At 43.6% G+C, this 22,708-nt stretch overlaps 6 non-coding genes across 6 annotated transcripts; all 6 read right to left on the bottom strand.

Annotated features, from left to right (window-relative positions):
- Positions 1-1,131: 1,131 nt before the first annotated feature.
- Positions 1,132-1,204, bottom strand: trnak-uuu (transfer RNA lysine (anticodon UUU)). Its single transcript has one exon. It is a non-coding gene; the product is annotated as a tRNA-Lys (tRNA).
- Positions 1,205-4,515: 3,311 nt separating this feature from the next.
- trnak-uuu (transfer RNA lysine (anticodon UUU)) lies at positions 4,516-4,588 on the bottom strand. Its single transcript has one exon. It is a non-coding gene; the product is annotated as a tRNA-Lys (tRNA).
- Positions 4,589-8,716: 4,128 nt separating this feature from the next.
- Positions 8,717-8,789, bottom strand: trnak-uuu (transfer RNA lysine (anticodon UUU)). Its single transcript has one exon. It is a non-coding gene; the product is annotated as a tRNA-Lys (tRNA).
- A 4,128-nt stretch (positions 8,790-12,917) lies between these two features.
- Positions 12,918-12,990, bottom strand: trnak-uuu (transfer RNA lysine (anticodon UUU)). Its single transcript has one exon. It is a non-coding gene; the product is annotated as a tRNA-Lys (tRNA).
- A 4,128-nt stretch (positions 12,991-17,118) lies between these two features.
- Positions 17,119-17,191, bottom strand: trnak-uuu (transfer RNA lysine (anticodon UUU)). The gene has a single exon. It is a non-coding gene; the product is annotated as a tRNA-Lys (tRNA).
- A 3,311-nt stretch (positions 17,192-20,502) lies between these two features.
- On the bottom strand, positions 20,503-20,575 carry trnak-uuu (transfer RNA lysine (anticodon UUU)). Its single transcript has one exon. It is a non-coding gene; the product is annotated as a tRNA-Lys (tRNA).
- Positions 20,576-22,708: the final 2,133 nt, after the last annotated feature.

A 22,708-nucleotide genomic window follows, 5' to 3' on the forward strand; every position in this document is an offset into this window, starting at 1 on the left:
CAGTGTTCAGTTCCATTCACAACTCCTCAGATAATGAAGCAGCCCGTGCCCACATGCAGCAAGACTTGGACGACATTCAGGCTGGGGCTGATAAGTGACAAGTAACATTTGCGCCACACAAGTGCCCGGCAATGACTATCTGCAACAAAAGAGCCTCTAACCACCACCTCTTCATATTCAACAGCATTATCAATGCCGAATCCCTGAACAAAGACCTGAGCCCTCAGAATAAAAGTCTGATGCGCTATTATTGGATTAATTCAAAATTAAACAGAGAATCATCTGCAACTGCTTTTCTTTCGGCTCCTGCATCAACACCTCTGGTGTCCCACAAGGATCTATCCTTGGCCCCTTCTTATTTCTCATCCACATGCCAGCCCTCAGCAACATCATCTGAAAACACAGTGTCAGTCTCCACATGTATGCGGATAACACCCAGCTCCACCTCACCACCACCTCTCTCAACACCCTCCACGGTTTCTAAATTGTCAGACTGCTAGTGTAGTACTGAATGAGGAGACATTTTCTCCAATTAAATATAGGGAAGACCAAAGCCATTGTTGTCGGTCCCCGCCAGACGGGATGACAGCAGAATGAAATGCAGAATGTGAACGATGTAATGTTCAATATCAGCCACTGGATGTCGCTGTGTTGTGAAAAGAGCGTGAGCCCAGATAGTTCAGTCGGTGAAACATCAGACTTTTAATCTCAGGGTTCAGGTCTTTGTTTGGGTGCTGCTTTTCATTAAAAATTCTCAATTTCGTCTTTCAGGCAACCCCGTGAAAAAGAAACCGTTCATGCTGATCTGATTAACGCATTTTAATGATTAGTCACAGTGGCGGTGCTTTAAGGTACATGGAGCGATAGTTTCGAGATGATCAGTTGCAACGTTCATGCAGCCCCATGAAACACGAGCATTTCAAGCTGGTCATCCCTGATGTTTCAATAAAACTTTTTGATTTGTGTTGCATATTTGTCACATCTGAATTTTGAAATATATTACATATTCTAGTGTTTACTTAATATATTTTAAAATTTTGCAAGCAAATGTCTGATTCTTTTGATGGGGTATTTTCTAATGTCACTGCTTTTAAGTGTAAGTTTAGGTGTTGTCTTTACTGATAAAAGCAGCGCCCGAACAGGGACTTGAACCCTGGACCCTCAGATTAAAAGTCTGATGCTCTACCGACTGAGCTATCCGGGCTCATGCATGTAAGCTAACACAGCGACATTCACTGGCCGAGATGCAACATTACATCGTTGACATCCTCCTGTACTGATCCCGGCTGCACAGCGCATTTCGCTCACACACCCACACTTCATAAATACCCTTACCGCCACCACGCTCTTTTATGTTTTGTGAGGCTGCGTGAGTGAAAGTAAAAATCGCGAGCTAACTGCTACTTTAGCGGCAGGGCAAAGATCTGCATAAGATACTTGCTGTATGACCCCGGATAGTTCAGTCAATAAAACATCAGACTTTTAATGTGAGTGTCCAGGATTCAAGGCCCTATTCGAGCGTTGCTTTTATCAGTGAAGACAACAAGTAAATTTACACTTGAAACCGGTGATATTAGAAAATACCCTATTTAAAGAATCAGACGTTTGGTTGCAAAGTTTTAAAATATATTAATAAATACTTATATAAATTATTAATGGAAAATGTAATATATTTCATAATTCAGGTGTCAATGAAGACAACACAAAATTTACACTTGAAAGCAGAGACTTTATAAAATACTATGTCAGAAAAACAGATTTGCTTGCAAAGCTTTAAAGTATATTTACCCCCAGTTCCAGCACACACATTTGAAAGAATTTCTGAATGTGCCTGCTACTTAAATACAATCCACATCTTGGAGGACTGCTAATGTGTTTCCGTTGTTTAAAAAAGGAAAAAGGGATAGACCGAGTAATTACAGACCAGTCAGGCTAATCCTGGTGCTGTGAAAATTATTGGAAAAAATTCTGAAGGCCAGGATAAATCGTCATGTAGAAAGACAAGGAGTAATCAGCGACAGTCAGCATTGATTTGCCAAGGGAAGATCGTGTCTGATTAACTTTGATTGAATTTTTTGAGGAGGCAACAAGGAGGTTCGATAGGGGTAGTGCGTTTGATGTAGTGTATATGGATTTTGGCAAGTCTTTTCACATTCTGCATTTCCTTCTGCATAATTCCATCTGTACAGCGCATTTCTATCACACGCCCACTCTCTGCCTATGGGGCTACGGGAGTGAAAGTAGACACTGACAATCGTCAGTTAACTGCAACTTTAGATTCAGTGCGAAGATGTGCATAACCTGTAAGTAGCAGACCCATCAAAAAATCCTTTCAAATACATGCACTGGTTACTGGGTGAGCAAGAATAAACACGGACGGGGGACCATGCATACAAATCATCAAAACAACCCTGTGCTAAGCGATCCCACAACCAACCGGTCAGATGAAAGCACTGCAGTCCTCTGACCATCCAGTCATCAATGGTGGTAGATCTTTAAATAACTAACGGGAGGAGGAGACTCCATGAACATTCCCATCATCAATGATGGTGGAGGCCAGCACGCTGTGCAAAAGATAAGGTTGAAGCATTTGCAACTATCTTCAACCAGAAGTGCCGAGTGAAATGATTCATCTCGGCCACCTCCTGAGGTTCCTACCATCACAGAAGCCAGTCTTCAGCCAATTTGATTCACTCCACGTGATATTAAGAAAGGGCTGAGCGCACTGGATACAACAAAGGCTATGGACTCTAACAACATCCCGGCTGTTCTGCTGATGTCTTGTGCTCCAGAACTAGGCGCACCTCTAGCCAAGCTGTTTCAGTACAGCTACAGCACTGGCATCTACCCGACAATGCAGAAAGCTTTCCAGGTATGTCCTGTCCACAAAAAGCAGGAGAAATCCAATCCAGCCAATTACTGCCCCAGCAGTCTACTCTCAGTCATCAGCAAAATGATGGAAGTTGTCATCGACAGTGCTATCAAGTGGCACTTACTCACCAATAACCTGCTCACTGATGCTCAGTTTGGGTTCCGCCAGGACCACTCGGCTCCAGACCTCATTACAGCCTTGGTCCAACCATGGACAAAGGAGCTGAATTCCAGAGGTGAGGTGAGAGTGACTGCCCTTGACATCAAGGCAGCATTTGACCAGGTGTGTGGCATCAAGGAGCCCGAGTAAAATTGAAGTCAATGGGAATCGGAGGGAAAACTCTCCACTGGTTGGAGTCACACCCAGCACAATGGAAGATGGTTGTGGTTGTTGGAGGCCAATCATCTGAGCCACAGGACATCGCTGCAGGAGTTCCTCCGGGCAGTGTCCTAGGCCCAACCATCTTCCCTCCAACATAAGGTCAGAACTGGGGATGTTCGCTGATGACTGCACAGTGTTCAGTTCCATTCACAACTCCTCAGATAATGAAGCAGCCCGTGCCCACATGCAGCAAGACTTGGACGACATTCAGGCTGGGGCTGATAAGTGACAAGTAATATATGCGCCACACAAGTGCCCGGCAATGACTATCTCCAACAAAAGAGCCTCTAACCGCCACCTCTTCATATTCAACAGCATTATCAATGCCGAATCCCTGAACAAAGACCTGAGCCCTCAGAATAAAAGTCTGATGCGCAATTATTGGATTAATTCAAAATTAAACAGAGAATCATCTGCAATTGCTTTTCTTTCGGCTCCTGCATCAACACCTCTGGTGTCCCACAAGGATCTATCCTTGGCCCCTTCTTATTTCTCATCCACATGCCAGCCCTCAGCAACATTATCTGAAAACACAGTGTCAGTCTCCACATGTATGCTGATAACACCCAGCTCCACCTCACCACCACCTCTCTCAACACCCTCCACGGTTTCTAAATTGTCAGACTGCTAGTCCAGTACTGGATGAGGAGACATTTTCTCCAATTAAATATAGGGAAGACCAAAGCCATTGTTGTCGGTCCCCGCCAGACGGGATGACAGCAGAATGAAATGCAGATTGTGAACGATGTAATGTTCAATATCAGCCACTGGATGTCGCTGTGTTGTGAAAAGAGCGTGAGCCCAGATAGTTCAGTCGGTGAAACATCAGACTTTTAATCTCAGGGTTCAGGTCTTTGTTTGGGTGCTGCTTTTCATTTAAAATTCTCAATTTCGTCTTTCAGGCAACCCCGTGAAAAAGAAACCGTTCATGCTGATCTGATTAACGCATTTTAATGATTAGTCACAGTGGCGGTGCTTTAAGGTGCATGGAGCGATAGTTTCGAGATGATCAGTTGCAACGTTCATGCAGCCCCATGAAACACGAGCATTTCAAGCTGGTCATCCCTGATGTTTCAATAAAACTTTTTGATTTGTGTTGCATATTTGTCACATCTGAATTTTGAAATATATTACATATTCTAGTGTTTACTTAATATATTTTAAAATTTTGCAAGCAAATGTCTGATTCTTTTGATGGGGTATTTTCTAATGTCACTGCTTTTAAGTGTAAGTTTAGGTGTTGTCTTTACTGATAAAAGCAGCGCCCGAACAGGGACTTGAACCCTGGACCCTCAGATTAAAAGTCTGATACTCTACCGACTGAGCTATCCGGGCTCATGCATGTAAGCTAACACAGCGACTTTCACTGGCCGAGATGCAACATTACATCGTTGACATCCTCCTGTACTGATCCCGGCTGCGCAGCGCATTTCGCTCACACACCCACACTTCACAAATACCCTTACCGCCACCACGCTCTTTTATGTTTTGTGAGGCTGCGTGAGTGAAAGTAAAAATCGCGAGCTAACTGCTACTTTAGCGGCAGGGCAAAGATCTGCATAAGATACTTGCTGTATGACCCCGGATAGTTCAGTCAATAAAACATCAGACTTTTAATGTGAGTGTCCAGGATTCAAGGCCCTATTCGAGCGTTGCTTTTATCAGTGAAGACAACAAGTAAATTTACACTTGAAGCCGGTGATATTAGAAAATACCCTATTTAAAGAATCAGACGTTTGGTTGCAAAGTTTTAAAATATATTAATAAATACTTATATAAATTATTAATGGAAAATGTAATATATTTCATAATTCAGGTGTCAATGAAGACAACACAAAATTTACACTTGAAAGCAGAGACTTTATAAAATACTATGTCAGGAAAACAGATTTGCTTGCAAAGCTTTGAAGTATATTTAGAAAATATTAGAATTATATTTGAAAAAACAAGGGTTGTGACAAACATTCAACAAATACTAATGAGTTTTATTGAGACAGCAGGAAATAACAGCTTGAAATGCTCGTTTCATGGGACTCCATGAAGTTAAGAATTGATGATCTCAAAAATACCAATCAATGAACCTATAAGCACTGCGATTGTGCCGAATCTTTAAAATATATTGATGAGATCAGCATGAATGACTTGTGTTTCATGAAACAAGGAGTTGAGAATTTTGGTTTTAAAACTGCACCCAGATAGAGACTTGATTCACGGACGTTCAGATTAAAAGTCCGATACTTTAGCGACTGAGCTGTCCAGCCTCCCACAGGCAAATTGCTATTAGCTCCCTATCGCTCTGTAATTCCCTGCCTAAACCTCTCCGCCTCTCTACCTCTGTTTTCCTCTTTAAGGCGCTCCTTAAAACCTAGCTTTTTGGCCAGCTTTTGGTCCCCTGCCCTAATTTCTCCTCATGTGGCTCGGTGTCAAGTTTCTTGTCCTTTAATTCTCCTGTGAAGCACCTTGGAACGTTTTACTACATTAAAGGCGCTATATAAATTCAAGTTGTCGTTGTTGGTATTTTTTTGACTCGAATGGTATCAAGGGATATGGGGATCAAGCGGGAAGGTGGAGCTGAGGTCAATGATCAGCCATGATCTTGTTAAATGGCGGAGCAGGCTCGAGGGGCCGTATGGCCGACTCCAATTTCCTACGCTCTTATCCTATTTTCTCATTTTTACACAGGGTTGCTTTTGAAGCTTTGTTTACATTTTCTACCGTCCGTGTTTAGTCTTACTCCCCCAGTTCCAGCACACACATTTGAAAGAATTTCTGAATGTGTCTGCTACTTAAATACAATCCACATCTTGGAGGACTGCTAATGTGTTTCCGTTGTTTAAAAAAGGAAAAAGGGATAGACCGAGTAATTACAGACCAGTCAGGCTAATCCTGGTGCTGTGAAAATTATTGGAAAAAATTCTGAAGGCCAGGATAAATCGTCATGTAGAAAGACAAGGAGTAATCAGCGACAGTCAGCATTGATTTGCCAAGGGAAGATCGTGTCTGATTAACTTTGATTGAATTTTTTGAGGAGGCAACAAGGAGGTTCGATAGGGGTAGTGCGTTTGATGTAGTGTATATGGATTTTGGCAAGTCTTTTCACATTCTGCATTTCCTTCTGCATAATCCCATCTGTACAGCGCATTTCTATCACACGCCCACTCTCTGCCTATGGGGCTACGGGAGTGAAAGTAGACACTGACAATCGTCAGTTAACTGCAACTTTAGATTCAGTGCGAAGATGTGCATAACCTGTAAGAAGCAGACCCATCAAAAAATCCTTTCAAATACATGCACTGGTTACTGGGTGAGCAAGAATAAACACGGACGGGGGACCATGCATACAAATCATCAAAACAGCCCTGTGCTAAGCGATCCCACAACCAACCGATCAGATCAAAGCACTGCAGTCCTGTGACCATCCAGTCATCAATGGTGGTAGATCTTTAAATAACTAACGGGAGGAGGAGACTCCATGAACATTCCCATCATCAATGATGGTGGAGGCCAGCACGCTGTGCAAAAGATAAGGTTGAAGCATTTGCAACTATCGTCAACCAGAAGTGCCGAGTGAAATGATTCATCTCGGCCACCTCCTGAGGTCCCTACCATCACAGAAGCCAGTCTTCAGCCAATTTGATTCACTCCACGTGATATCAAGAAAGGGCTGAGCGCACTGGATACAACAAAGGCTATGGACTCTAACAACATCCCGGCTGTTCTGCTGATGTCTTGTGCTCCAGAAGTAGGCGCACCTCTAGCCAAGCTGTTTCAGTACAGCTACAGCACTGGCATCTACCCGACAATGCAGAAAGCTTTCCAGGTATGTCCTGTCCACAAAAAGCAGGAGAAATCCAATCCAGCCAATTACTGCCCCAGCAGTCTACTCTCAGTCATCAGCAAAATGATGGAAGTTGTCATCGACAGTGCTATCAAGTGGCACTTACTCACCAATAACCTGCTCACTGATGCTCAGTTTGGGTTCCGCCAGGACCACTCGGCTCCAGACCTCATTACAGCCTTGGTCCAACCATGGACAAAGGAGCTGAATTCCAGAGGTGAGGTGAGAGTGACTGCCCTTGACATCAAGGCAGCATTTGACCAGGTGTGTGGCATCAAGGAGCCCGAGTAAAATTGAAGTCAATGGGAATCGGAGGGAAAACTCTCCACTGGTTGGAGTCACACCCAGCACAATGGAAGATGGTTGTGGTTGTTGGAGGCCAATCATCTGAGCCACAGGACATCGCTGCAGGAGTTCCTCCGGGCAGTGTCCTAGGCCCAACCATCTTCCCTCCAACATAAGGTCAGAACTGGGGATGTTCGCTGATGACTGCACAGTGTTCAGTTCCATTCACAACTCCTCAGATAATGAAGCAGCCCGTGCCCACATGCAGCAAGACTTGGACGACATTCAGGCTGGGGCTGATAAGTGACAAGTAATATATGCGCCACACAAGTGCCCGGCAATGACTATCTCCAACAAAAGAGCCTCTAACCGCCACCTCTTCATATTCAACAGCATTATCAATGCCGAATCCCTGAACAAAGACCTGAGCCCTCAGAATAAAAGTCTGATGCGCTATTATTGGATTAATTCAAAATTAAACAGAGAATCATCTGCAATTGCTTTTCTTTCGGCTCCTGCATCAACACCTCTGGTGTCCCACAAGGATCTATCCTTGGCCCCTTCTTATTTCTCATCCACATGCCAGCCCTCAGCAACATCATCTGAAAACACAGTGTCAGTCTCCACATGTATGCTGATAACACCCAGCTCCACCTCACCACCACCTCTCTCAACACCCTCCACGGTTTCTAAATTGTCAGACTGCTAGTCCAGTACTGGATGAGGAGACATTTTCTCCAATTAAATATAGGGAAGACCAAAGCCATTGTTGTCGGTCCCCGCCAGACGGGATGACAGCAGAATGAAATGCAGATTGTGAACGATGTAATGTTCAATATCAGCCACTGGATGTCGCTGTGTTGTGAAAAGAGCGTGAGCCCAGATAGTTCAGTCGGTGAAACATCAGACTTTTAATCTCAGGGTTCAGGTCTTTGTTTGGGTGCTGCTTTTCATTAAAAATTCTCAATTTCGTCTTTCAGGCAACCCCGTGAAAAAGAAACCGTTCATGCTGATCTGATTAACGCAATTTAATGATTAGTCACAGTGGCGGTGCTTTAAGGTGCATGGAGCGATAGTTTCGAGATGATCAGTTGCAACGTTCATGCAGCCCCATGAAACACGAGCATTTCAAGCTGGTCATCCCTGATGTTTCAATAAAACTTTTTGATTTGTGTTGCATATTTGTCACATCTGAATTTTGAAATATATTACATATTCTAGTGTTTACTTAATATATTTTAAAATTTTGCAAGCAAATGTCTGATTCTTTTGATGGGGTATTTTCTAATGTCACTGCTTTTAAGTGTAAGTTTAGGTGTTGTCTTTACTGATAAAAGCAGCGCCCGAACAGGGACTTGAACCCTGGACCCTCAGATTAAAAGTCTGATGCTCTACCGACTGAGCTATCCGGGCTCATGCATGTAAGCTAACACAGCGACTTTCACTGGCCGAGATGCAACATTACATCGTTGACATCCTCCTGTACTGATCCCGGCTGCGCAGCGCATTTCGCTCACACACCCACACTTCACAAATACCCTTACCGCCACCACGCTCTTTTATGTTTTGTGAGGCTGCGTGAGTGAAAGTAAAAATCGCGAGCTAACTGCTACTTTAGCGGCAGGGCAAAGATCTGCATAAGATACTTGCTGTATGACCCCGGATAGTTCAGTCAATAAAACATCAGACTTTTAATGTGAGTGTCCAGGATTCAAGGCCCTATTCGAGCGTTGCTTTTATCAGTGAAGACAACAAGTAAATTTACACTTGAAGCCGGTGATATTAGAAAATACCCTATTTAAAGAATCAGACGTTTGGTTGCAAAGTTTTAAAATATATTAATAAATACTTATATAAATTATTAATGGAAAATGTAATATATTTCATAATTCAGGTGTCAATGAAGACAACACAAAATTTACACTTGAAAGCAGAGACTTTATAAAATACTATGTCAGGAAAACAGATTTGCTTGCAAAGCTTTGAAGTATATTTAGAAAATATTAGAATTATATTTGAAAAAACAAGGGTTGTGACAAACATTCAACAAATACTAATGAGTTTTATTGAGACAGCAGGAAATAACAGCTTGAAATGCTCGTTTCATGGGACTCCATGAAGTTAAGAATTGATGATCTCAAAAATACCAATCAATGAACCTATAAGCACTGCGATTGTGCCGAATCTTTAAAATATATTGATGAGATCAGCATGAATGACTTGTGTTTCATGAAACAAGGAGTTGAGAATTTTGGTTTTAAAACTGCACCCAGATAGAGACTTGATTCACGGACGTTCAGATTAAAAGTCCGATACTTTAGCGACTGAGCTGTCCAGCCTCCCACAGGCAAATTGCTATTAGCTCCCTATCGCTCTGTAATTCCCTGCCTAAACCTCTCCGCCTCTCTACCTCTGTTTTCCTCTTTAAGGCGCTCCTTAAAACCTAGCTTTTTGGCCAGCTTTTGGTCCCCTGCCCTAATTTCTCCTCATGTGGCTCGGTGTCAAGTTTCTTGTCCTTTAATTCTCCTGTGAAGCACCTTGGAACGTTTTACTACATTAAAGGCGCTATATAAATTCAAGTTGTCGTTGTTGGTATTTTTTTGACTCGAATGGTATCAAGGGATATGGGGATCAAGCGGGAAGGTGGAGCTGAGGTCAATGATCAGCCATGATCTTGTTAAATGGCGGAGCAGGCTCGAGGGGCCGTATGGCCGACTCCAATTTCCTACGCTCTTATCCTATTTTCTCATTTTTACACAGGGTTGCTTTTGAAGCTTTGTTTACATTTTCTACCGTCCGTGTTTAGTCTTACTCCCCCAGTTCCAGCACACACATTTGAAAGAATTTCTGAATGTGTCTGCTACTTAAATACAATCCACATCTTGGAGGACTGCTAATGTGTTTCCGTTGTTTAAAAAAGGAAAAAGGGATAGACCGAGTAATTACAGACCAGTCAGGCTAATCCTGGTGCTGTGAAAATTATTGGAAAAAATTCTGAAGGCCAGGATAAATCGTCATGTAGAAAGACAAGGAGTAATCAGCGACAGTCAGCATTGATTTGCCAAGGGAAGATCGTGTCTGATTAACTTTGATTGAATTTTTTGAGGAGGCAACAAGGAGGTTCGATAGGGGTAGTGCGTTTGATGTAGTGTATATGGATTTTGGCAAGTCTTTTCACATTCTGCATTTCCTTCTGCATAATCCCATCTGTACAGCGCATTTCTATCACACGCCCACTCTCTGCCTATGGGGCTACGGGAGTGAAAGTAGACACTGACAATCGTCAGTTAACTGCAACTTTAGATTCAGTGCGAAGATGTGCATAACCTGTAAGAAGCAGACCCATCAAAAAATCCTTTCAAATACATGCACTGGTTACTGGGTGAGCAAGAATAAACACGGACGGGGGACCATGCATACAAATCATGAAAACAGCCCTGTGCTAAGCGATCCCACAACCAACCGATCAGATCAAAGCACTGCAGTCCTGTGACCATCCAGTCATCAATGGTGGTAGATCTTTAAATAACTAACGGGAGGAGGAGACTCCATGAACATTCCCATCATCAATGATGGTGGAGGCCAGCACGCTGTGCAAAAGATAAGGTTGAAGCATTTGCAACTATCGTCAACCAGAAGTGCCGAGTGAAATGATTCATCTCGGCCACCTCCTGAGGTCCCTACCATCACAGAAGCCAGTCTTCAGCCAATTTGATTCACTCCACGTGATATCAAGAAAGGGCTGAGCGCACTGGATACAACAAAGGCTATGGACTCTAACAACATCCCGGCTGTTCTGCTGATGTCTTGTGCTCCAGAAGTAGGCGCACCTCTAGCCAAGCTGTTTCAGTACAGCTACAGCACTGGCATCTACCCGACAATGCAGAAAGCTTTCCAGGTATGTCCTGTCCACAAAAAGCAGGAGAAATCCAATCCAGCCAATTACTGCCCCAGCAGTCTACTCTCAGTCATCAGCAAAATGATGGAAGTTGTCATCGACAGTGCTATCAAGTGGCACTTACTCACCAATAACCTGCTCACTGATGCTCAGTTTGGGTTCCGCCAGGACCACTCGGCTCCAGACCTCATTACAGCCTTGGTCCAACCATGGACAAAGGAGCTGAATTCCAGAGGTGAGGTGAGAGTGACTGCCCTTGACATCAAGGCAGCATTTGACCAGGTGTGTGGCATCAAGGAGCCCGAGTAAAATTGAAGTCAATGGGAATCGGAGGGAAAACTCTCCACTGGTTGGAGTCACACCCAGCACAATGGAAGATGGTTGTGGTTGTTGGAGGCCAATCATCTGAGCCACAGGACATCGCTGCAGGAGTTCCTCCGGGCAGTGTCCTAGGCCCAACCATCTTCCCTCCAACATAAGGTCAGAACTGGGGATGTTCGCTGATGACTGCACAGTGTTCAGTTCCATTCACAACTCCTCAGATAATGAAGCAGCCCGTGCCCACATGCAGCAAGACTTGGACGACATTCAGGCTGGGGCTGATAAGTGACAAGTAATATATGCGCCACACAAGTGCCCGGCAATGACTATCTCCAACAAAAGAGCCTCTAACCGCCACCTCTTCATATTCAACAGCATTATCAATGCCGAATCCCTGAACAAAGACCTGAGCCCTCAGAATAAAAGTCTGATGCGCTATTATTGGATTAATTCAAAATTAAACAGAGAATCATCTGCAATTGCTTTTCTTTCGGCTCCTGCATCAACACCTCTGGTGTCCCACAAGGATCTATCCTTGGCCCCTTCTTATTTCTCATCCACATGCCAGCCCTCAGCAACATCATCTGAAAACACAGTGTCAGTCTCCACATGTATGCTGATAACACCCAGCTCCACCTCACCACCACCTCTCTCAACACCCTCCACGGTTTCTAAATTGTCAGACTGCTAGTCCAGTACTGGATGAGGAGACATTTTCTCCAATTAAATATAGGGAAGACCAAAGCCATTGTTGTCGGTCCCCGCCAGACGGGATGACAGCAGAATGAAATGCAGATTGTGAACGATGTAATGTTCAATATCAGCCACTGGATGTCGCTGTGTTGTGAAAAGAGCGTGAGCCCAGATAGTTCAGTCGGTGAAACATCAGACTTTTAATCTCAGGGTTCAGGTCTTTGTTTGGGTGCTGCTTTTCATTAAAAATTCTCAATTTCGTCTTTCAGGCAACCCCGTGAAAAAGAAACCGTTCATGCTGATCTGATTAACGCAATTTAATGATTAGTCACAGTGGCGGTGCTTTAAGGTGCATGGAGCGATAGTTTCGAGATGATCAGTTGCAACGTTCATGCAGCCCCATGAAACACGAGCATTTCAAGCTGGTCATCCCTGATGTTTCAATAAAACTTTTTGATTTGTGTTGCATATTTGTCACATCTGAATTTTGAAATATATTACATATTCTAGTGTTTACTTAATATATTTTAAAATTTTGCAAGCAAATGTCTGATTCTTTTGATGGGGTATTTTCTAATGTCACTGCTTTTAAGTGTAAGTTTAGGTGTTGTCTTTACTGATAAAAGCAGCGCCCGAACAGGGACTTGAACCCTGGACCCTCAGATTAAAAGTCTGATGCTCTACCGACTGAGCTATCCGGGCTCATGCATGTAAGCTAACACAGCGACTTTCACTGGCCGAGATGCAACATTACATCGTTGACATCCTCCTGTACTGATCCCGGCTGCGCAGCGCATTTCGCTCACACACCCACACTTCACAAATACCCTTACCGCCACCACGCTCTTTTATGTTTTGTGAGGCTGCGTGAGTGAAAGTAAAAATCGCGAGCTAACTGCTACTTTAGCGGCAGGGCAAAGATCTGCATAAGATACTTGCTGTATGACCCCGGATAGTTCAGTCAATAAAACATCAGACTTTTAATGTGAGTGTCCAGGATTCAAGGCCCTATTCGAGCGTTGCTTTTATCAGTGAAGACAACAAGTAAATTTACACTTGAAGCCGGTGATATTAGAAAATACCCTATTTAAAGAATCAGACGTTTGGTTGCAAAGTTTTAAAATATATTAATAAATACTTATATAAATTATTAATGGAAAATGTAATATATTTCATAATTCAGGTGTCAATGAAGACAACACAAAATTTACACTTGAAAGCAGAGACTTTATAAAATACTATGTCAGGAAAACAGATTTGCTTGCAAAGCTTTAAAGTATATTTAGAAAATATTAGAATTATATTTGAAAAAACAAGGGTTGTGACAAACATTCAACAAATACTAATGAGTTTTATTGAGACAGCAGGAAATAACAGCTTGAAATGCTCGTTTCATGGGACTCCATGAAGTTAAGAATTGATGATCTCAAAAATACCAATCAATGAACCTATAAGCACTGCGATTGTGCCGAATCTTTAAAATATATTGATGAGATCAGCATGAATGACTTGTGTTTCATGAAACAAGGAGTTGAGAATTTTGGTTTTAAAACTGCACCCAGATAGAGACTTGATTCACGGACGTTCAGATTAAAAGTCCGATACTTTAGCGACTGAGCTGTCCAGCCTCCCACAGGCAAATTGCTATTAGCTCCCTATCGCTCTGTAATTCCCTGCCTAAACCTCTCCGCCTCTCTACCTCTGTTTTCCTCTTTAAGGCGATCCTTAAAACCTACCTTTTTGGCCAGCTTTTGGTCCCCTGCCCTAATTTCTCCTCATGTGGCTCGGTGTCAAGTTTCTTGTCCTTTAATTCTCCTGTGAAGCACCTTGGAACGTTTTACTACATTAAAGGCGCTATATAAATTCAAGTTGTCGTTGTTGGTATTTTTTTGACTCGAATGGTATCAAGGGATATGGGGATCAAGCGGGAAGGTGGAGCTGAGGTCAATGATCAGCCATGATCTTGTTAAATGGCGGAGCAGGCTCGAGGGGCCGTATGGCCGACTCCAATTTCCTATGCTCTTATCCTATTTTCTCATTTTTACACAGGGTTGCTTTTGAAGCTCTGTTTACATTTTCTACCGTCCGTGTTTAGTCTTACTCCGCCAGTTCCAGCACACACATTTGAAAGAATTTCTGAATGTGCCTGCTACTTAAATACAATCCACATCTTGGAGGACTGCTAATGTGTTTCCGTTGTTTAAAAAAGGAAAAAGGGATAGACCGAGTAATTACAGACCAGTCAGGCTAATCCTGGTGCTGTGAAAATTATTGGAAAACATTCTGAAGGCCAGGATAAATCGTCATGTAGAAAGACAAGGAGTAACCAGCGACAGTCAGCATTGATTTGCCAAGGGAAGATCGTGTCTGATTAACTTTGATTGAATTTTTTGAGGAGGCAACAAGGAGGTTCGATAGGGGTAGTGCGTTTGATGTAGTGTATATGGATTTTGGCAAGTCTTTTCACATTCTGCATTTCCTTCTGCATAATCCCATCTGTACAGCGCATTTCTATCACACGCCCACTCTCTGCCTATGGGGCTACGGGAGTGAAAGTAGACACTGACAATCGTCAGTTAACTGCAACTTTAGATTCAGTGCGAAGATGTGCATAACCTGTAAGTAGCAGACCCATCAAAAAATCCTTTCAAATACATGCACTGGTTACTGGGTGAGCAAGAATAAACACGGACGGGGGACCATGCATACAAATCATCAAAACAACCCTGTGCTAAGCGATCCCACAACCAACCGATCAGATCAAAGCACTGCAGTCCTGTGACCATCCAGTCATCAATGGTGGTAGATCTTTAAATAACTAACGGGAGGAGGAGACTCCATGAACATTCCCATCATCAATGATGGTGGAGGCCAGCACGCTGTGCAAAAGATAAGGTTGAAGCATTTGCAACTAACTTCAACCAGAAGTGCCGAGTGAAATGATTAATCTCGGCCACCCCCTGAGGTCCCTACCATCACAGAAGCCAGTCTTCATCCAATTTGATTCACTCCACGTGATATCAAGAAAGGGCTGAGCGCACTGGATACAACAAAGGCTATGGACTCTAACAACATCCCGGCTGTTCTGCTGATGTCTTGTGCTCCAGAACTAGGCGCACCTCTAGCCAAGCTGTTTCAGTGCAGCTACAACACTGGCATCTACACGACAATGCAGAAAGCTGCCCAGGTATGTCCTGTCCACAAAAAGCAGGAGAAATCCAATCCAGCCAATTACTGCCCCAGCAGTCTACTCTCAGTCATCAGCAAAATGATGGAAGTTGTCATCGACAGTGCTATCAAGTGGCACTTACTCACCAATAACTTGCTCACTGATGCTCAGTTTGGGTTCCGCCAGGACCACTCGGCTCCAGACCTCATTACAGCCTTGGTCCAACCATGGACAAAGGAGCTGAATTCCAGAGGTGAGGTGAGAGTGACTGCCCTTGACATCAAGGCAGCATTTGACCAGGTGTGTGGCATCAAGGAGCCCGAGTAAAATTGAAGTCAATGGGAATCGGAGGGAAAACTCTCCACTGGTTTGAGTCACACCCAGCACAATGGAAGATGGTTGTGGTTGTTGGAGGCCAATCATCTGAGCCACAGGACATCGCTGCAGGAGTTCCTCCGGGCAGTGTCCTAGGCCCAACCATCTTCCCTCCAACATAAGTTCAGAACTGGGGATGTTCGCTGATGACTGCACAGTGTTCAGTTCCATTCACAACTCCTCAGATAATGAAGCAGCCCGTGCCCACATGCAGCAAGACTTGGACGACATTCAGGCTGGGGCTGATAAGTGACAAGTAATATTTGCGCCACACAAGTGCCCGGCAATGACTATCTCCAACAAAAGAGCCTCTAACCACCACCTCTTCATATTCAACAGCATTATCAATGCCGAATCCCTGAACAAAGACCTGAGCCCTCAGAATAAAAGTCTGATGCGCTATTATTGGATTAATTCAAAATTAAACAGAGAATCATCTGCAACTGCTTTTCTTTCGGCTCCTGCATCAACACCTCTGGTGTCCCACAAGGATCTATCCTTGGCCCCTTCTTAATTCTCATCCACATGCCAGCCCTCAGCAACATCATCTGAAAACACAGTGTCAGTCTCCACATGTATGCTGATAACACCCAGCTCCACCTCACCACCACCTCTCTCAACACCCTCCACGGTTTCTAAATTGTCAGACTGCTAGTCCAGTACTGAATGAGGAGACATTTTCTCCAATTAAATATAGGGAAGACCAAAGCCATTGTTGTCGGTCCCCGCCAGACGGGATGACAGCAGAATGAAATGCAGAATGTGAACGATGTAATGTTCAATATCAGCCACTGGATGTCGCTGTGTTGTGAAAAGAGCGTGAGCCCAGATAGTTCCATCGGTGAAACATCAGACTTTTAATCTCAGGGTTCAGGTCTTTGTTTGGGTGCTGCTTTTCATTAAAAATTCTCAATTTCGTCTTTCAGGCAACCCCGTGAAAAAGAAACCGTTCATGCTGATCTGATTAACGCATTTTAATGATTAGTCACAGTGGCGGTGCTTTAAGGTACATGGAGCGATAGTTTCGAGATGATCAGTTGCAACGTTCATGCAGCCCCATGAAACACGAGCACTTCAAGCTGGTCATCCCTGATGTTTCAATAAAACTTTTTGATTTGTGTTGCATATTTGTCACATCTGAATTTTGAAATATATTACATATTCTAGTGTTTACTTAATATATTTTAAAATTTTGCAAGCAAATGTCTGATTCTTTTGATGGGGTATTTTCTAATGTCACTGCTTTTAAGTGTAAGTTTAGGTGTTGTCTTTACTGATAAAAGCAGCGCCCGAACAGGGACTTGAACCCTGGACCCTCAGATTAAAAGTCTGATGCTCTACCGACTGAGCTATCCGGGCTCATGCATGTAAGCTAACACAGCGACATTCACTGGCCGAGATGCAACATTACATCGTTGACATCCTCCTGTACTGATCCCGGCTGCACAGCGCATTTCGCTCACACACCCACACTTCATAAATACCCTTACCGCCACCACGCTCTTTTATGTTTTGTGAGGCTGCGTGAGTGAAAGTAAAAATCGCGAGCTAACTGCTACTTTAGCGGCAGGGCAAAGATCTGCATAAGATACTTGCTGTATGACCCCGGATAGTTCAGTCAATAAAACATCAGACTTTTAATGTGAGTGTCCAGGATTCAAGGCCCTATTCGAGCGTTGCTTTTATCAGTGAAGACAACAAGTAAATTTACACTTGAAACCGGTGATATTAGAAAATACCCTATTTAAAGAATCAGACGTTTGGTTGCAAAGTTTTAAAATATATTAATAAATACTTATATAAATTATTAATGGAAAATGTAATATATTTCATAATTCAGGTGTCAATGAAGACAACACAAAATTTACACTTGAAAGCAGAGACTTTATAAAATACTATGTCAGAAAAACAGATTTGCTTGCAAAGCTTTAAAGTATATTTACCCCCAGTTCCAGCACACACATTTGAAAGAATTTCTGAATGTGCCTGCTACTTAAATACAATCCACATCTTGGAGGACTGCTAATGTGTTTCCGTTGTTTAAAAAAGGAAAAAGGGATAGACCGAGTAATTACAGACCAGTCAGGCTAATCCTGGTGCTGTGAAAATTATTGGAAAAAATTCTGAAGGCCAGGATAAATCGTCATGTAGAAAGACAAGGAGTAATCAGCGACAGTCAGCATTGATTTGCCAAGGGAAGATCGTGTCTGATTAACTTTGATTGAATTTTTTGAGGAGGCAACAAGGAGGTTCGATAGGGGTAGTGCGTTTGATGTAGTGTATATGGATTTTGGCAAGTCTTTTCACATTCTGCATTTCCTTCTGCATAATCCCATCTGTACAGCGCATTTCTTTCACACGCCCACTCTCTGCCTATGGGGCTACGGGAGTGAAAGTAGACACTGACAATCGTCAGTTAACTGCAACTTTAGATTCAGTGCGAAGATGTGCATAACCTGTAAGTAGCAGACCCATCAAAAAATCCTTTCAAATACATGCACTGGTTACTGGGTGAGCAAGAATAAACACGGACGGGGGACCATGCATACAAATCATCAAAACAACCCTGTGCTAAGCGATCCCACAACCAACCGGTCAGATGAAAGCACTGCAGTCCTCTGACCATCCAGTCATCAATGGTGGTAGATCTTTAAATAACTAACGGGAGGAGGAGACTCCATGAACATTCCCATCATCAATGATGGTGGAGGCCAGCACGCTGTGCAAAAGATAAGGTTGAAGCATTTGCAACTATCTTCAACCAGAAGTGCCGAGTGAAATGATTCATCTCGGCCACCTCCTGAGGTTCCTACCATCACAGAAGCCAGTCTTCAGCCAATTTGATTCACTCCACGTGATATTAAGAAAGGGCTGAGCGCACTGGATACAACAAAGGCTATGGACTCTAACAACATCCCGGCTGTTCTGCTGATGTCTTGTGCTCCAGAACTAGGCGCACCTCTAGCCAAGCTGTTTCAGTGCAGCTACAACACTGGCATCTACCCGACAATGCAGAAAGCTGCCCAGGTATGTCCTGTCCACAAAAAGCAGGAGAAATCCAATCCAGCCAATTACTGCCCCAGCAGTCTACTCTCAGTCATCAGCAAAATGATGGAAGTTGTCATCGACAGTGCTATCAAGTGGCACATACTCACCAATAACTTGCTCACTGATGCTCAGTTTGGGTTCCGCCAGGACCACTCGGCTCCAGACCTCATTACAGCCTTGGTCCAACCATGGACAAAGGAGCTGAATTCCAGAGGTGAGGTGAGAGTGACTGCCCTTGACATCAAGGCAGCATTTGACCAGGTGTGTGGCATCAAGGAGCCCGAGTAAAATTGAAGTCAATGGGAATCGGAGGGAAAACTCTCCACTGGTTGGAGTCACACCCAGCACAATGGAAGATGGTTGTGGTTGTTGGAGGCCAATCATCTGAGCCACAGGACATCGCTGCAGGAGTTCCTCCGGGCAGTGTCCTAGGTCCAACCATCTTCCCTCCAACATAAGTTCAGAACTGGGGATGTTCGCTGATGACTGCACAGTGTTCAGTTCCATTCACAACTCCTCAGATAATGAAGCAGCCCGTGCCCACATGCAGCAAGACTTGGACGACATTCAGGCTGGGGCTGATAAGTGACAAGTAACATTTGCGCCACACAAGTGCCCGGCAATGACTATCTGCAACAAAAGAGCCTCTAACCACCACCTCTTCATATTCAACAGCATTATCAATGCCGAATCCCTGAACAAAGACCTGAGCCCTCAGAATAAAAGTCTGATGCGCTATTATTGGATTAATTCAAAATTAAACAGAGAATCATCTGCAACTGCTTTTCTTTCGGCTCCTGCATCAACACCTCTGGTGTCCCACAAGGATCTATCCTTGGCCCCTTCTTATTTCTCATCCACATGCCAGCCCTCAGCAACATCATCTGAAAACACAGTGTCAGTCTCCACATGTATGCGGATAACACCCAGCTCCACCTCACCACCACCTCTCTCAACACCCTCCACGGTTTCTAAATTGTCAGACTGCTAGTGTAGTACTGAATGAGGAGACATTTTCTCCAATTAAATATAGGGAAGACCAAAACCATTGTTGTCGGTCCCCGCCAGACGGGATGACAGCAGAATGAAATGCAGAATGTGAACGATGTAATGTTCAATATCAGCCACTGGATGTCGCTGTGTTGTGAAAAGAGCGTGAGCCCAGATAGTTCAGTCGGTGAAACATCAGACTTTTAATCTCAGGGTTCAGGTCTTTGTTTGGGTGCTGCTTTTCATTAAAAATTCTCAATTTCGTCTTTCAGGCAACCCCGTGAAAAAGAAACCGTTCATGCTGATCTGATTAACGCATTTTAATGATTAGTCACAGTGGCGGTGCTTTAAGGTACATGGAGCGATAGTTTCGAGATGATCAGTTGCAACGTTCATGCAGCCCCATGAAACACGAGCATTTCAAGCTGGTCATCCCTGATGTTTCAATAAAACTTTTTGATTTGTGTTGCATATTTGTCACATCTGAATTTTGAAATATATTACATATTCTAGTGTTTACTTAATATATTTTAAAATTTTGCAAGCAAATGTCTGATTCTTTTGATGGGGTATTTTCTAATGTCACTGCTTTTAAGTGTAAGTTTAGGTGTTGTCTTTACTGATAAAAGCAGCGCCCGAACAGGGACTTGAACCCTGGACCCTCAGATTAAAAGTCTGATGCTCTACCGACTGAGCTATCCGGGCTCATGCATGTAAGCTAACACAGCGACATTCACTGGCCGAGATGCAACATTACATCGTTGACATCCTCCTGTACTGATCCCGGCTGCACAGCGCATTTCGCTCACACACCCACACTTCATAAATACCCTTACCGCCACCACGCTCTTTTATGTTTTGTGAGGCTGCGTGAGTGAAAGTAAAAATCGCGAGCTAACTGCTACTTTAGCGGCAGGGCAAAGATCTGCATAAGATACTTGCTGTATGACCCCGGATAGTTCAGTCAATAAAACATCAGACTTTTAATGTGAGTGTCCAGGATTCAAGGCCCTATTCGAGCGTTGCTTTTATCAGTGAAGACAAAAAGTAAATTTACACTTTAAACCGGTGATATTAGAAAATACCCTATTTAAAGAATCAGACGTTTGGTTGCAAAGTTTTAAAATATATTAATAAATACTTATATAAATTATTAATGGAAAATGTAATATATTTCATAATTCAGGTGTCAATGAAGACAACACAAAATTTACACTTGAAAGCAGAGACTTTATAAAATACTATGTCAGAAAAACAGATTTGCTTGCAAAGCTTTAAAGTATATTTACCCACAGTTCCAGCACACACATTTGAAAGAATTTCTGAATGTGCCTGCTACTTAAATACAATCCACATCTTGGAGGACTGCTAATGTGTTTCCGTTGTTTATAAAAGGAAAAAGGGATAGACCGAGTAATTACAGACCAGTCAGGCTAATCCTGGTGCTGTGAAAATTATTGGAAAAAATTCTGAAGGCCAGGATAAATCGTCATGTAGAAAGACAAGGAGTAATCAGCGACAGTCAGCATTGATTTGCCAAGGGAAGATCGTGTCTGATTAACTTTGATTGAATTTTTTGAGGAGGCAACAAGGAGGTTCGATAGGGGTAGCGCGTTTGATGTAGTGTATATGGATTTTGGCAAGTCTTTTCATATTCTGCATTTCCTTCTGCATAATCCCATCTGTACAGCGCATTTCTATCACACGCCCACTCTCTGCCTATGGGGCAACGGGAGTGAAAGTAGACACTGACAATCGTCAGTTAACTGCAACTTTAGATTCAGTGCGAAGATGTGCATAACCTGTAAGTAGCAGACCCATCAAAAAATCCTTTCAAATACATGCACTGGTTACTGGGTGAGCAAGAATAAACACGGACGGGGGACCATGCATACAAATCATCAAAACAACCCTGTGCTAAGCGATCCCACAACCAACCGATCAGATCAAAGCACTGCAGTCCTGTGACCATCCAGTCATCAATGGTGGTAGATCTTTAAATAACTAACGGGAGGAGGAGACTCCATGAACATTCCCATCATCAATGATGGTGGAGGCCAGCACGCTGTGCAAAAGATAAGGTTGAAGCATTTGCAACTATCTTCAACCAGAAGTGCCGAGTGAAATGATTCATCTCGGCCACCTCCTGAGGTTCCTACCATCACAGAAGCCAGTCTTCAGCCAATTTGATTCACTCCACGTGATATTAAGAAAGGGCTGAGCGCACTGGATACAACAAAGGCTATGGACTCTAACAACATCCCGGCTGTTCTGCTGATGTCTTGTGCTCCAGAACTAGGCGCACCTCTAGCCAAGCTGTTTCAGTGCAGCTACAACACTGGCATCTACCCGACAATGCAGAAAGCTGCCCAGGTATGTCCTGTCCACAAAAAGCAGGAGAAATCCAATCCAGCCAATTACTGCCCCAGCAGTCTACTCTCAGTCATCAGCAAAATGATGGAAGTTGTCATCGACAGTGCTATCAAGTGGCACTTACTCACCAATAACTTGCTCACTGATGCTCAGTTTGGGTTCCGCCAGGACCACTCGGCTCCAGACCTCATTACAGCCTTGGTCCAACCATGGACAAAGGAGCTGAATTCCAGAGGTGAGGTGAGAGTGACTGCCCTTGACATCAAGGCAGCATTTGACCAGGTGTGTGGCATCAAGGAGCCCGAGTAAAATTGAAGTCAATGGGAATCGGAGGGAAAACTCTCCACTGGTTGGAGTCACACCCAGCACAATGGAAGATGGTTGTGGTTGTTGGAGGCCAATCATCTGAGCCACAGGACATCGCTGCAGGAGTTCCTCCGGGCAGTGTCCTAGGCCCAACCATCT

The sequence above is a fragment of the Somniosus microcephalus genome, unplaced genomic scaffold (genome assembly GCF_052327205.1).
Source record: "Somniosus microcephalus isolate GS21.2 unplaced genomic scaffold, FLI_Smic_1.0 unresolved_chr2, whole genome shotgun sequence".
Lineage (NCBI taxonomy): Eukaryota > Metazoa > Chordata > Chondrichthyes > Squaliformes > Somniosidae > Somniosus > Somniosus microcephalus.